The following is a 17,565-nucleotide window of genomic DNA, read 5'->3' on the forward strand; positions in this document are numbered from 1 at the left end:
ATAATGTCATTTGTTGACTACGTGGTCATGTGTCGCTTTATACCTAAGGATGGAGCATTTGTTTCACACCACTATATATGGTCTAAAAGCATTCACATTTATTTATGTGAGTGTATATTGTATATTGTATATTTATAGAGTAATTGTGAATGAATAGAGAAAATGTTATTGTTTATTAATAAACTAGTAGAAGAATGCCGCGTTGCGGCGGGGCAAAAAATTGCAAGAAAACACATGTAGAGATGTCGTTGCGAGTTTGTTTGAACTAAACGCTAGCTGGATGCCAAAGTCATTGCAAATCCTTTATTATGTGTGGGGTGTGTGTGTTTACAACATTGATTATACCTTGGATGATTTGACCGTGAAGCGTAAACAACCCTTTCAGCAAACCAGAACATAGCACTACAATATTCACATACACAAACACAGTCACCGCATGTCACGGCCCCCGGCCCGGTTTTACCCGGTCCAGCAGCCGCGGGACAGAAACCCGTGGTATTTGTATTTAATTTGGCAGCGGAAATATTAACAGTATCATTTAAACTGAAAGCACCCAATTATTTTATTTCACATTTTTGGGATAAACCCCATAATTTACAATAAAGGAATTTCACGTGGAAATTCCCTGTTTTACAAAAACATGTTTATTTATTTTATTGACTGAGCCACATTCTTCAAGCCGTAGTGCTACGCCACTCTTTCCTGGTTCACAGTAAATCACCTGAAACATGTTTAAAAAGATTTTATCAGTGGGGAAATAGTCATTCAATTTGCACAAAACGACACAGTGTTACAATTTACAGCATTAAGAGTTTTTACATTTGCCCTTATCTATTAATTATCTGGTCCAGTTGTCACTCGACCGGATCTATGACTGTGGACATATCACTAATTAGGCTCGCCCACCTAAGAGTGATAAATCATTAGTAGTAATGTGCACAAAACCCCCACACACTGTCAGTAATTAAAGATTAGCAAAGACTTAATCACTGCAAAATATAACTGGAAAACATTTAGGGTTTTGCAAAGTACTTTGATAAAAAGAGAATGACTCACATTGCAAGTTTAGTTGGACAGAACTTTGCCTACTGATTTAGCCTCGTAACCTAGTTAAATAACAATGCACACGAAACTAGGTCAGTAACTTAATACAACATTTACGATAAACTCACGAAATCAAAACCCTCACGACGAATGACAAAGTATAGCCCGAATTCGGGCAGCATTTAAACATCCATCGGATCGCTTTCAATCTATCAGACATTGTATCGTAGCAGTGATCGAGTTAATACCCTGTACTCGTAGCAGCGTTTCCCTAAGTAAAATTATGATTTTGAGCAGTATACTTCGTCTTTTGAAAAGTTTTTCGAACACAGAAGCAATGCCATGCATCGTCCCATTTATAGCAAAAATTTGGGTTTTACGCGGCCCGCGTAAACCCAAGAAAGATCTTACGCGGCTTGCGAGGGCCGCCCTAGCTACGATTAGGGCTAGCGTGTCACGCGTAGGTCTGCCACGTGTGCGACACGTGGCCTAAAGCTTATCCGGTCGAATCACCTAGCTATCGCGACCCGCGTAAGCTTCCCTTAAGGCTTACGCGGCCCGCTAGCGACCAGAAAACTGGAATTTCTTGGTTTTTTCTCAAGGATTAGGGTTTTAGGGGTCCGGGTTTCTACTTACAGGTCGTTTTGGGATAATTTTGCAGGTCCTTACATCCTCCCCACCTTATTTAAAATCACGTCCTCGATATTTACTGAAACAGGTAAGGATATTTTCGCTTCATTTCCGATTCCAGTTCCCAAGTGTACTCAGGTCCTCTTTTCGAATCCCATTTGACTTTAACCAGCACCAATCTCTTGTGCTTGAGAAACTTGACCTTTATGTCTTCTATTTGGAGTGGTTTCTCAACAAATTTCAACTTTTCATTTACCTCTATATCTTGAAGAGGTACTACCAGGGGTTCGTCAGATAAACATTTCTTAAGATTGGATACATGAAATACATCATGTACTCCGGCTAGCTCTTCTGGTAGTTGTAATCGATAGGCAACTGGTCCTATTCGTTGGGTAACGGTGAATGGTCCTATATACCTTGGATTCAGCTTTCCCTTTTTACTGAACCGAACTACTCCTTTCCAAGGAGAAACTTTTAGGAGCACCTTGTCTCCAACTTGGAATTCCAGCGGCTTGCGTCGATTGTCTGCATAACTCTTCTGGCGATCTTGAGCTGTTTTCAGTCTTTCCTTGATTTGAGTTATCTTGTCGGTGGTTTCCTATACAATTTCGGGACCTGATAATTGGCTTTCTCCTATTTCTGCCCAACAAACTGGAGTTCTACACTTTCGTCCATACAGTGTTTCAAATGGGGCAGCTTTGATACTTGCATGATAACTATTGTTATAGGAGAATTCGATTAAGGGTAGGTGGTTATCCCAGTTTCCACCAAAATCGATTACGCATGCCCTGAGCATGTCTTCCAGGGTTTGGATTGTCCTTTCACTCTGTCCATCTGTTTGGGGATGGTAAGCAGTACTTAAATTCAGTCGGGTCCCCATGGCTTCTTGGAAACTCGTCCAGAAATATGAAGTGAAACGACTATCCCTATCTGATACAATGGAGAGTGGAACTCCATGTAAGGATACTACCTCGTCTACGTATAACTTTGCTAATCTTTCCATACTAAAAGTTTCCTTCATGGGCAGAAAATGAGCTGATTTGGTTAATCGATCCACAATTACCCAAATCGCGTCGTTACCTTTTCTGGTTTTAGGTAACTTAGTAACAAAGTCCATTGTTATGAGTTCCCATTTCCATACAGGCATTTCTAATGTTGAAGTAAACCTGAAGGTTTCTGGTGTTCTGCCTTAACTTGCGAACAAGTTAGGCACTTAGATACACATCTAGCTATGTCCTTTTTCATTCCTATCCACCAGAAGTTATTTCTTCAATCTTGGTACATCTTATTATTTCCAGGGTGTATGGTATATCTAGATTTATGGGCTTCCTCTAAAATTTTATTTCTTAAATTTCCTTGCTTAGGTACCCAGATTCTTTTCTTGTGGAATCTCCAAATTCCATCAATCCCTTGCTCTAATTCTTTTATCCTTCCTTTCATTCCTTCAGCATCATCCTTGATTGCTGTTTCTTGAATGTTCTTCAGTTGTTCCATTAAAGCTAACTGTAGATTTTTAATCTAAGAGCATGAACTCGTCTTTGTTTTTCATGATACTTACGACTTAGGGCATCTGCTACTACATTTGCTTTTCCTTCGTGATATTGAATATCACAGTCGTAGTCTGATGCGCACAAAATGCAACATATAAATTACATCAATTGTGGCATAAAACTAACCCTTTTTTAGTACTAATGTTGGAAAAAGTGTGCTTTTGTCTTCCTTTTATATTTTCAGGATTAAATGAGCTCAAATAGACAAAAGAAGCAAAAAGGCAGCTAAATCTAACATAAATACAAGAAAAGGAACAAACGTGGCATGCCCGACCTCCCGACAGCATCTTCCCAAGAAAAACAATAAGACAGAAGACTGGACACGCCCCGTGCTCAGTGAGCATGGGGGCGTGCCCAAGTGTCAGCAGAGAAGACAAAGTGGTAGAAGCTTCCATCGCCCACCACGGGGCTGTGCTCAGCGGACACGGGGTCGTGGTCAACTATAAGATTCGCGGAATCCAGGCAAATCTTGATAGTACAGATATGCTTCTGCACACGGGGTCGTGCTCAGCGGACACGGGGGCGTGGTCAACTAATGCAGACAAACTGCATTTAATGAAGAAAGAGAGGAGGATGGACACGGGGCTGTGCCCGAGCTTCTGTTCAGCCTATAAATAGGAGTGCTTGGAGCTCTTGCAACTCATCCCTTGGCACACCACCTCTCTCACACTTCACCCACCACCCACCACCATCACAACACCATCATCCACCACCATCATCCATTGTCCATCACAGAGTGTGTGAGTCGTCTCGGGATCCAAGATTGCTCGTAAGAGTTCTTGACAATCAAAGGCCATGTTTGCCTAAGTCTCTTACATCACTTGGTGAAGACAAGTGTTTAGTGTAATACTTTTTATTTTTAATCTTTTGCACTTTTTAATTGGTTTTGTATTAATGACTTTAATTACTAGTTTCTTATGTTGAATGTGATTCTTCCTTATCGTTTGTCCGTGGTGTCTTGGCATTATTTTACTGTCTATATAAAATAAAAGATTTTCACCATTCATATCTCCACGGTCTATGTGGAGGTATGTTGGCTACCTAGTCGAGGGTTAAGGGAACGGTTTGGTAAGAGTCTTGCCATTATTCAGCGTATAGATCCTGCAAAGGACCTGGGTCAAATTTAGTAGGACCTCCTTCAATACCTAATGGTATTGGATGGCGGGGGTCCAAACTCTTTGACCCCCTCATAAGTTAAACTACTATTAAAACTTTAACCCGGCTACTTAGGACTGTATCCCTGCTGACTCAGACTACTTAGCCGAGGGTAACGTCGCCTTCAAAAGAGGGGCCTACCACATTATGCATTAATAACTTAATTAATTATCTTTCAATAATCCGACCCTTTAGGATTGTATCCTTGCTGACTCAAACTACTGGGTTGAGGGTAACGTCGCCTTCAAAAGAGATGCCTACTACAATAACTAAGATAATCTCTTAAACAAGTGCAAAAGTGCGAAAATAATCAAAGGTTGCACTACACACGAGTCGGATCCAAGTGATTCATACTGTCTATCTGTTTTTACTTTTATTTTACTTTTCAGCATTTAGTTAGTTTTATTTTTCTAGTTTAAAAACATTTTTCTAACATTTTGATTTGATTAGACGTTGAGGATAAACCGGTACTAAAAGCTCTTGTGTCCTTGGACGACCTCGGTATCTTACCAACACTATACTACGTCCATGATGGGTGCACTTGCCCATATGTGTGTTTAGTGTTAGTGAATATCATGTTTATATATTTAAAACTTGGCTAAAAAGTGTAAAAAGGGCTTAAAATATACACCTAATATATATAACACTGCACACGCATCAAGTTATTTGCGCCGTTTCCGGGGACACAAGGATTTTAAGAAAGCTTAAAATCGACGGCCTAATCAATTTTTCAAAACGCGCGCACATTTTTATGCATTTTAGTTTAGTTTGCATTTACAGTAGCCTGAACACGGGGCCGTGCTGCATATTTTTGATAAAACACCCAGATACAGAGTCTGAACACGGGGTCGTGCTCACTGAACACGCCCCCCTGCTCAACGAAACCAGTAACTTTAATTTAAACGCCCAGATACAGATCCTGAACATGGGCCGTGTCCACTGAACACGGGGCCGTGTCCAGCCTTTGTTTCCGTCTTTATTTTTGTTTTCTAGTCCCGAGACTCTGTTGTGGTCTGTTGATTGATTCTTATGGATCAATACTCAGGAGGCTACAACTACACCTATGAGGAGGATGATTATAGAAGAGACTATTGCACTAATTGTGATAACCCGCACTCGGTTCAATATTACAACTCATCTCAACCGTCCACTTCATACAATTATTATGAGGAGCCCAGGTACGAGCCATCGACTTCATACACATCCTATGAAGACCAAATGTCACACCCCTATTTTCCACGTGTCACCGGTGGGCCCGGTGGGGGTTCCGTGACGTAGTTGATATCGTCATAGTCAAACATACAATATATAAATGCACAGCGGAAGCAAAAGAAAGATTTATTTCAACTTAATATTATTGTAATATCCAAGTATCACAAAATAGTCGAAACAGATCCACAGGCGGATCCAAACAAAGAGGAAACTTTATTTCAACAGACTTCATGCATCCTAAGCTTGCGAGACTTCTATGGATGCTAAGGAGTGGCCAGCCTATTACGCGTAGTACCTGCACTTAGCCTTTTTGGAAAAATACGTTAGTTTACATTGGTAAATACAATTTAACTGACTCATTTTGAAAATGTTTAAAAATTGATTTAAATGCCCGTGGCACAAAACTTTTTATAACTTGGGATAATTATTCACTTATAATCTTGTAAAAGAATTACATGTTTGTTATGCGTTCAGTTGCCCGGGTCGTGCCGGGTTAAAGATTAATAGACACACCACTTAATATAATTCCGCCGCGAGACTTCTCTCGACCGACGATTATACTTTATTGAAATGCACTACGGGTGTACGCCTACACCCGTGTGCTAAGGTCGTGGCCATTCTTTGAATGATGCCAAGGATATCCGGGACATGGTCATTAAACCCCCAAAGGCGTTAAACAAACAAAACAACATTTTTAAACGGGTTAATTTGACAACACTTAGCCACCGACTGGTTAAGGTCAATTCCCCGACCAAGCGGTATTTTATATACCGTACCCCAAGCCCGTATAGGGAAAATAAGTTAAATGTATTTACCTGAGCAAAGTATAAATCAAATACAGCGAGTGCACGTAGCTTTTACTGGGCTCCTATATCTGGAATTAAGGTTTTAATAACCTATTAGAATTTTAACGGGTCTTAAGCTTAGACCGGTTAGTTTCATATGAAGATTACGGTCTTAAACGCATGATAAGGCGAAGACCGTTTTAAAATGTGGTTTTGACAAGCTTACATGCTTGCTTAATATGGGTAACTTAATCACATTCTGGATTTTGAGACTAAAATGATATGGTTTGACCCGTTTCGGCTAAAATGGGTAAACTAGTTACATAAGCCGATCCGAACGCATAAAGTGCGTAACGAGTAACCATAAGAGTCAAATACAAGTTTCTGAAGTTAGTATGCCTAAAATGTGTTGTGATATCAGAATGATACCTTCCATTATGCCCCAAATGGTTTTAAACCCAAACTATGCCTCATAAGGGCATTTTGGTCATTTTAAGGGTGTAAAAGAGTTTAATAAATATTCTGAGTTACAGATCTGAATAAATCAGTAATTATACTCATTTTATCAAGTTATAACAGTAGGGTATTAGATATATGTGAAATTTATTACTTCTAACCATTCTATACTCTGAAGGGGCATTTTGGTAATTTCATCTAGACCTAAAAGGTCAAAACTGAAAATCTGAGTTTAAATTATTTTCCTACTGTTTAGAATATAAAAATTTATTGATTAAATCAGTAAGTTTCAACCCCTTATGCTTAACATGGTTCTAGTGCATACTAGGTGCTAAAAATGCTTAAAAGGCGATTTGGAGCCATTTCCGGGTTTTATATAAAAAGCTGATATTTTTAATATTCCAGAAGGCTCAAAATAATTTATTTAACATATTGAATCAGTAGAAAAAGGTTTGGGGTCAAAAGGATTTGTTAAACTCATTTTATGGCTTAAAAGGGCAAAATGTCATTAACCGAATTAGTCTTAGAACACTAAGTTATGCTCAGCCTAAAAATAAATAAAAATCTCCAAAAATCCCAAAATATTATTTTATAACAGTAGGTATAAGGTTTTGTATAAAAATTTGGGTTTAGATAGGCTAAATGCAATTTACGCCATTTAATTACTAAAGAAGCTTTAATTTACGCTAATGAGCATAACTCTTAATCTACACCTCAAACTGATCTCAAATTTTAGGTGCAAGTTTATAAATCAGTAGCTAAGGTGTATACCCTTTTACTTTCCCAAAAATCTCATTTTAAGGTCATTTGGGCATAATGGTCAACATATAAGCGATTAACGGAAACATGCATGTGAAAAGGATGTCTAATGAACCAAGTTGTATAATCTTAGAGAGTTATACTAACATATAAATAGGTCCAAAAGAAGCTCTAAGGCAATCCTAAACTTGGCTTAAACGGGTCAGAACTGATAGTCAAAGCAATAGTCAAACTTTGCGACTTTCGGTTCCAAACCGAGCCTAAACTGAAAATTGTCGAGTTGAATATGTTGGAACATGTTCTTACATTAATTACCAAGTTATTTTAATGACCAAACAGGTTGCATGTATCCTACATTGCTAATTATGCATTAATTTGAAAATAAGCATTCTGTTGACTTTTTAAGATGTGTTTTGACTCGACAATTAACATAGTTAGAGTGGGAATCAGAAAATACCCTTTTAAGGGTTTGTTACCCACATAATTACCTACTTATAGGTGTTTTTAATTCGAGATATTAGTGAGTAATTAATGACTAATCTCGAAGTCAAACCTTAATTACGACGGCTTGACTTTTAGCTAATTAACTAAGCTAAAATGAATTTAGAAGGGTTAAGGACACTTACAAGAGTCCTAATTAGGATTAGGGACCACTAGGAAATTAGCTTGATGTCCAGAGAGCTCCAGAGATGATCTTTTGCAAAGTTGTAAATGAATGCAAGAAATGTTTACAACTTCAAGTCCTTATATATGCATTTTGATTGTATAAGATGGTGCCGACATAGTCTATACATGTTACAAGGTCAGTCCAAGTGCCCTTAGTGCATGAAAAACCATTGGAGAGACCTCTGGTATAAGAAAACAAGAGTTTTAAGTCGGTTAACATCTTTAACAGGCAGCTGCAGGTTGTTTCTGTCGCTGGCACCCTGACGCGGGCCGTGTAAGGTCATAGGGGACCTTTACGCGGGTCGCCTGGACCTGCAGAACCTGCCAAACAAGTTTTACAATTTGCACTTTTGGTCCCTGGTCCTTTGTAACGTTGTTTTAAGCCCTTAATTTGCATTTCCAGCCTTCTAACTTGATTTTTAAGGGCCTTGGGACTTTTACTAACTTGGTTAAGTCCTTGACTAACCTTGTAACCACTCATAAGGCCTTAGAATTCAATGTTGACGCTTTTAACCCCTCGTACACGAATTTGATCATAACTTTCTCATACGATAACGAAACTTTATGAAATTTTAACCACATATTCTAGTGAGTATATTTTATCGTTACAAAGCATTGGGTCTGCCAAAAGGTCACTCAGAGGTATACTTTGCACATGTTGACACATTTAGTCCCTGCAGTTTGTAATTCCTCACTTTCTTTCATATTTAGCTTCGTATGATCCATGATTTATTCGTTTGAAGGTATAAACATCTTGTGGGGCTATTTTTAAATATAATTATCCATCGTTGACACTTTGGACCCTTATATTTACATAGTTTCCCTGTTTGTCAACATTAGTCCCTCTAAAGTATTCTTTCTCACGTTCTTTGCTTATGACACGTGTTTATACATTATTGGACATAAATTTTAAGGTGTTACATCCTCACCCCCTTAAAAGAAATCTCGTCCTCGAGATTTAAGGAAACAAATGAGGGTATTTTTCTTGCATTGTGGACTCTAACTCCCACGTATACTCAGGACCTCTGCGGGCATCCCATTTCACCTTGACAATAGGCACAAGCTTCCTTCGAAGCCTTTTCACCTGTCGATCCTCAATCGACACTGGTTTCTCCACAAATTTTAAGCTCTCGTCTATATGCACATCTGTGTGTGGTATGACTAGCGACTCGTCAGCTAGACACTTCTTCAGATTGTAGACGTGGAATACGTTATGAATACCACTGAGCTCTTCAGGTAAGTTTAACTTATAAGCCACTGATCCAATACATTCAATGATCTCGAATGGTCCTATATACCTTGGGCTTAACTTACCTTTCTTACCAAATCGCATCACCCCTTTCCAGGGTGACACTTTGAGTAAAACTTTATCGCCAACCTCAAACTTGAGAGGTTTTCGCCTTTTATCCGCATAGCTCTTCTGTCTATCTCGAGCAGCTTTTAGGCGATCGCGAATCTGGACAATCTTGTCCGTTGTCTCGAAGACTATGTCAGGACCTGATAATTGAGTATCTCCTACTTCTGCCCAACAGATGGGCGTTCTGCATTTCCTACCATATAATGCCTCAAAAGGTGCAGCCTGAATGCTGGTATGGTAGCTATTGTTGTAGGAGAATTCGACCAATGGTAGATGCCTGTCCCAACTACCACCTAGATCAATTACACATGCTCGCAGCATGTCTTCCAACGTTTGAATAATACGCTCACTCTGCCCATCTGTCTGCGGATGGTAAGCTGTATAAAAATTCAGTTGCGTACCCAGAGACTGTTGAAAACTCTTCCAAAAATGAGATGTGTATCTTGTATCCCTGTCAGAGATAATAGATACTGGTACGCCATGCAAGGATACAATCTTATCCACATATAGTCGGGCTAGCATATCGGAACTGAAAGTCTCTTTAATGGGTAGGAAATGTGCTGACTTAGTCAGTTTATCCACTATGACCCATATAGTATCGTTTCCTTTCTTTGTTTTTGGCAACTTGGTGATGAAATCCATCGTCACCCTTTCCCATTTCCAAGTGGGAATTTCAGGCTGTTGTAGCAATCCTGACGGCTTCTGATGTTCTGCCTTTACCTGAGCACACGTCAGACATTTAGCCACATATGCAGCTATAGACTTCTTTAAGCCTATCCACCAATAGTTTGCCTTTAAATCCTGGTACATCTTATCAGCTCCAGGATGAACGGAATACTTGGAACTGTGGGCTTCCTTGAGGATAACATCCCGAAGTCCTCCATATACAGGAACCCATATTCATCCATTCAATCTCAACATTCCGTCCTTATCGTAGGACAACTGTTCTTCAGTCACTCCTAACTTTTCCTCAGGATAGTTAGCTTCCGACAAAGCTTCCTTTTGTGCAGCTAACAACCTTTCATTCAAAGTGTTCTTGATTTCAATGCTCTTGGCATTGATTCTTATCAGCTTCACTCTCTCCTTTCTACTTAAGGCATCGGCGACTACGTTTGCCTTTCCTGGATGGTATCTTATTTCACAGTCATAATTGTTCAGAGTTTCCATCCATCGTCGCTGCCTCATATTGAAATCCTTTTGATTGAACAAGTGCTGAAGGCTCTTGTGATCAGAGTAGATCACACACTTAGTCCCATACAGATAATGCCTCCAAAGCTTAAGTGCAAATACAACGGCACCCAATTCCATGTCATGGGTGGTGTAATTCTTCTCGTGCACCTTTAGTTGACGTGAAGCATAGGCAATGACCTTGCCTTTTTGCATTAACACACAACCCATTCCGGTGTGTGATGCATCGCAATACACCACAAATTCTTCAATACCTTCAGGTAAAGTCAGTACTGGAGCGTTACTCAGCTTCTGCTTCAAGATATCAAAAGATTCTTGCTAGGGGTGAGCAAGAAAACCGAAATAACCGAACCGTAACCGAATAACCGAAATATCCGAACCGAAAAAACCGAACCGAAACAAAAACCGACGGTTCGGTTTTCGGATTTTTAATAACCGAAAATTTCAGTTCGGTTTTCAGATAAACTTTTTCAGTAACCGAAAAAAACCGAACCGAACCGATAAGTTACAATCCATATATTTTTATGTTTAAGTTTAAATTGTTTAAGTGTTTAACCCAATGCTAGTAGAAAATGTTAATTTTATTTTTGAATGTTAAGTGTTTATTAAAAAAAACATTATAACTGAAATGATTTATTATTACCTATAAGATATAACAAAATTTAATATAAAAATTAAATTTAATAAAAGCTTTGGAATAGATTAAAAGGTTAGGTTTATGTAAACAATATTAATTAAAGAGGTTAACTACAATAACTTAAATATAAACATATCAAAAGATTGTTATAAGATAAATTATACTTTTTATTTTTTGAATCTTACATAATTTTGTTCCAAAAACCGAAATAATATATAAAAATTAAATTTAATAAAAGCTTTGGAATAGATTAAAAGGTTAGGTTTATGTAAACAATATTAATTAAAGAGGTTAACTACAATAACTTAAATATAAACATATCAAAAGATTGTTATAAGATAAATTATACTTTTTATTTTTTGAATCTTACATAATTTTGTTCCAAAAACCGAAATAACCGAAAAACCGAACCGAACCGACGTAAAAACCGAAAAACCGAAACCGAAAAAAACCGAAACAGAACGGTTTTTGAAACCCAAAAACCGACATTTCGGTTTCGGTTTTGATTTTACCCAAAAACCGAACCGAACCGAACCGTGCACACCCCTAAATTTCTTGCTGCTTGGGCCCCCAGCCAAACTTAATATTCTTACGTGTTAACGTAGTTAAGGGCGCAGCAATCCTTGAAAAATTTTCAATAAATCGCCTATAGTATCCTGCCAAACCTAGGAAGCTACGAATCTCTGTAGGCGTCTTTGGCTCTTGCCAGTTCATAATAGCTTCTATCTTTGCGGATCCACTTGAATTCCACGTTCACTCACAACATGTCCAAGGAACTGGACTTCTCGAAGCCAAAATTCACACTTTGAAAACTTGGCATAGAGCTTCTCTTGATGAAGCAGCTTAAGAATGCATCAAAGATGCTTCTCGTGGTCAGCTTGGCTCTTTGAGTAGATAAGGATGTCATCGATGAAGACGATGACAAATTTATCCAAATAAGGTTTGCATACGTGATTCATGAGATCCATGAACGCGGCAGGTGCATTAGTGAGCCCAAAAGGCATCACTAGGAACTCGTAATGACCATAACGAGTCCTAAACGCGGTCTTGTGAACATCTTCATCCTTGACCTTCAATTGATGATAGCCTGACCTGAGATCTATCTTGGAAAAGTAGCTTGCTCCTTGTAGCTGGTCGAACAGATCGTCGATCCTGGGTAACGGATACCTATTCTTGATAGTAACTTTATTAAGCTCACGGTAATCAATGCAAAGACGCATTGATCCATCCTTTTTCTTAACGAACAATATTGGCGCTCCCCAAGGAGACGAACTAGGTCTAACAAAACCTTTAGCTAGCAAATCATCTAGCTGTGTCCTTAATTCCTTCATCTCTGTTGGTGCTAGCCTATAAGGTGCTCTAGCAACAGGTGCAACTCCGGGGATGATGTCAATTCTGAATTCTACTTGTCTATCTGGTGGCAAACCAGGTAGTTCTTTCGGGAAAACTTCGGGATATTCAGAAATGACCGGAATATCTTCAATCCGAGGCTTTTTCTTGTCAATGGTTACCTGTGCCATATAAATGACACAGCCCTTTTTCAGACATCTGGATGCCTTGAGCATAGCCACTTGCTCAGGCAATCCATGTTGAGTGTCTCCCTGAATGGTGAGTGGCTCACCAGATGGAGTCTTGATCACTATCTGCTTCTTATTGCACATTATCTGGGCTTGGTTATGCGATAACGAATCCATACCTATCACTATATCAAAGCCTGCTAGCTTAAAGGGTAACAAGGATAAAGGAAAAGAGTGGTTCCTAATGGATAGGACACACCCCTCTAATACAGTCGAAACTGTTTCTATTGTTCCATCAGCTAAATCCACTTCATATTTCATGCTTAGGGTTTTAACAGGTAATTTCAATAATTCACAGAACTTATTATCTACAAAAGATTTATCCGCCCCAGAATCAAATAATACTCTTGCGTAGACATCATTTATGAGAAAAGTACCTGTTATGACATTGTCATCCTGAACAGCTTCCTTCGCATCCATGCGGAAGACCCTTGCATTGGTCTTCTTTCCCTCTTCAACCTTCTTCGCAAGTTTCGGGCAGTTGTGCCTAAGATGCCCCTTCTCGTTACAATTAAAGCATGTGGCATCCTTGAGTTTCTTACAGTCTAATGCCTTGTGATCTGGGGACTTGCAAATTCCACACGCTTTTGGCTGGGATTGTGATCTTGACTCATGCCTGCATTTCCCAAAATGGTGCTTCTTACAAACCTTGCACCTAGGTTTATCACCCGTCTCTTTCTTCTGGTCGTTGTTTCCCTTGCGCTTCTTATCTGAGCGTCGCGAACCATCATCTTCGCGTTTCCTCTTTTCGGCATCTGCAGCTCTTAGCGATCTCTGTCTAACTGCGTCCAGCGTGAGGGACAGAGATATGTCAGCTACTGGTCGAAATGTAGCGGGCCGAGAGGCTTTGACACTTGCTTTGATTTATGGGGCCAGACCCCCAATAAAACGGGCTATCCTTTTCGGTTCAGGTGTCACTAGGTAAGGAACTAACCTTGACAGAGTATCAAAACTCGTGAGGTAAGCCTGGCAGTCCAGGTTTTTCATGACCAACGACAGAAAATCAGATTCTATCTTTTCCACCTCGTGTTGGGGACAATAGTTCTCCTTGATGAGAGCAACAAACTGATCCCATGACATGTTATACAACGGAACCTTTCCAGTAGCCTGAATTAATGACCTCCACCAGGCCAAGGCTTCACCCTTAAATGACTGGGATACAAATTTTACAATATCCTTTTCAGCACAACCACTGATGTCCACAACAGTGTCCATCTCATCCAGCCAAGTCATACAGTCCACTGCCCCCTTCTCCCCATTAAAATCCCGGGGTTTACAAGACACAAAATATTTATACGTGCAACCTTTAGCACGCGGGGCATCATCAAACACAATCTTCTTGGGATGATCACTGTTTTCATTTGAAGAATGTCTATCATCATCCTTCTTAGTCTCATCCTTCTTAGACTTGGGTTGGACAGAGGGTGGCTTGCTGTGAGACTCCGAGTGAGTCTTAGACTTATTATGCGGTGTAGACAGGGTCCTACTATGGGTCCCACTGTACTCACTGTACTGTCGCTCTAAAGCCTTTGTAACCGCATCATCAACAAGCGCTTTCACCTCTGCGCCAGTTAACTGTATCTTTGCATTCTCGTGATTTTCCACCGGACGACTGTTCACCTCACCCAAGACAAGTGTGCACGGATCTCTTAGCCATGGTAAACCAACTTGACCGGTTTAACAACCTCGTTACCGGCCCACTAAGGATTGCCCTAACCACTAGACTTCGTTCCGTCCATGAGTACACTATGGAGTTCTATATCGCTTTCACTTTCAATTCAAGGTGCGACCCTTTCGACAATGATGGGGTGGCATTCCGATGTGGTGGAACGAAGTACTCGATCTCAATGGCACAATTCGGGGCAATAGTTGGGCTGTATACGGAGGAAGATTCGGGGAGTGAAGAGAACACCGGAGGGGTGCGAGATTTGGATGAGAACGAGCGCCAAGCCGCGTGGGCTTAGATTGGTGAAGGGCACTACAACCCAAGCAGCACAAAGAGTACCAAGTTGAGGGACCCACTCTACCGATACATCCATAGGGTCCTCGGTTACTCTCTAAGCCAAAGGCATGATAGTGGTGGCGTTGTTGGGTTGAGAGATTTGATAGTCCTTCACTGCATTCATACCCGAAGACACCTCGATGTTCCATTTCTCCTGCTCCGAAACATGCATCTGAACTGGCTAGCTCATGCACCAACCCCTATCTTCTTCGGGGGGTGGGTATACCGTCTCTTCAAGCACTTCGTGAACATACCTAGGTCTTTCGAAAGAAGCCCATGGTCGGGAAGAGTCGATGTGCACATCTGCCGCTCCATGAACCTAATCTATGAGGCGGAAGACGGGTTGGTTAGCTTTCAGAGGATGCAAGGGCATGCATGGAACCCGCAAGAGGCGCTAGTCCTTCACGCTGCACAGTTTCAACAACCTCCCCACTACCAGTACCATCCTCACGGTGATCCGGGCCAATCCTCCTCACAAGGAGATGGTTTTCCTAACTTTCAGAGTTTACATGATCTTTTGCAGGAAAACCTTATGTGCACCAGGAACACCTACAACCTCGCCAACAACACATACAACCGGCTCGGAGCCATTGAAAGAAACATCTCCGATATCCAAGATGATATTGGAAGCATCCGGGAGTACATGGCGGGGCATGGAGGAGGAGGTGATGACAAGGACAGAGATGAAGACATGGACTAGGCGGGTGGAGTAGGAGCGGGAGCAGGTGGTTGGTGATCCCACAGGTTAAACCCCCTTTTTTCTATCAAACAATTTCCGGCATGCGTGCCGAGTGTTAAAACAATTTACTTTCCCTAACTTCTTTTTATTTTCTGCTTTTGTTTTTATTTTTAACTTGGTGGTTTGGATGTTGAACTTGGTAATCTAGGATGTTTGGTATTGTTTGGTGTGGCATTTATTGATAAAACAGGTACATACGAGGCTTAGAGTACTAAACATTAGTACTACTAAAGCCGGGATAGGAAAACCGGAGCTAGAAACCTGTTTTTCAACCTTGCAGACTGTCGACACGGGGTCGTGTCCGGCCGACACGCCTCCCAGACCTGCTATTTGTTTAATTTTTGCAGATTTTTGCCAGACATGGGGTCGTGTCCAGCCAACACGCCCTCGTGTCCACTTTCTGTAAGTTTTCGTTACTGCCACCTGAACACGGGGTCGTGTCCATCCGACATGGGGTCGTGTCCAGGCGCCCAGTAACATAAAATTTTGCTTTTAACACCCTTTTGCACATTCAATCAACCTAAAAACTTATTTTTGGGACACATTGAGGACAATGTGTAATTTAAGTGTGGGGGGGGGGATGCTAAAACATTGAATCTTGCAAGTCCTAATTAACAAGCCTTACACAAAACTCTATTGGAACCGCTAATCACCCCAAATTTTTTCCAAAATTTTTCGTTTTCTTTTTACTTGTCTAGGTTTAAGTTGGGAATTTCAAGTTCTAAACAGGTTTTATTTTTACAAATTTACAACCAATAGCGTCGTGATAAAAAGAACCAACATAAGAAAATTATGAAACGACATGACAAGCTTAGTTAAAATTTGATTATATATACTTGATCACATAAAAACCCATTCCCACAAAAGTGAGTTTTGAGCCTTTATTGAGCATACAAATACATATCTTTACACTAAATGATCATTTTTCGTTTTTTGTGTGAATAGCCGCTTGGTTCTTATGACTCTAGAACTTGCCACGATAATACATTCACGGTCCTTACCAACTTAAACCCGAGTAAGTAAATGATGGAGGCATTAGGACTAACCTTTTTTTTTTCTTTCTACACCATTATTTTTCATTTTTTTTACCACCTACCCAAAATCCCCCTAGTTAACCCCTTTGAGCCTAAACCTTTTCATTTCTTAACCCAAAAACAAACACCCTTTTTACCCACAAAAACCCTTTTTTATTTTAACCCTTTCTTTTAGTAACAAAGCTCGGTTTTTCTTATGACTTGAAACAAAAATGATGATGAAACCAAATAAACAAACAAGTTCATCAAAAATAACTTTGTTTGAAAGAAATGGTTCATCAAAATAAAATAAATTGTGAAAAATAAAAAGTCTTTCAAAAACCGACGCTTTTACGCTTTTTGCCCTTTCACTAACCACAAACCCAACCACCCACCTTTAGCCCAAGCCTAACCTTTCACCCAAAAAGTCCTCTTGATATTTACAAAGGTATATAGTTAAAAAGGAGGAGGATTGATTGCTTGGCAAGCTTATGGTAGAAGTAAGTTCCATGCCGCTCTCGAGTGATTCACTAAAAATACATCTTCGGCTAAGTGTTGAGTGATCCCCCGTGAGGTGTGTGAACTTGTATATAAATGGAATTTTAAAAAGGCATGCTATGCCCTAATAAGTAATTTATCTTATGAAACGTTTTTAATAAATCATGACGAATAGGATTGTAAATAAATAAAAGTAAAACTTAAATAAAGAATCTTAGAAATCCCGACACTCTATGACAAGCCCAAAAACCTTCTCTTCTACCCATTCCATTTGGGAGTGAAAAAGCCACATTATAA

Source organism: Helianthus annuus, chromosome 7 (genome assembly GCF_002127325.2).
Source record: "Helianthus annuus cultivar XRQ/B chromosome 7, HanXRQr2.0-SUNRISE, whole genome shotgun sequence".
NCBI lineage: Eukaryota > Viridiplantae > Streptophyta > Magnoliopsida > Asterales > Asteraceae > Helianthus > Helianthus annuus.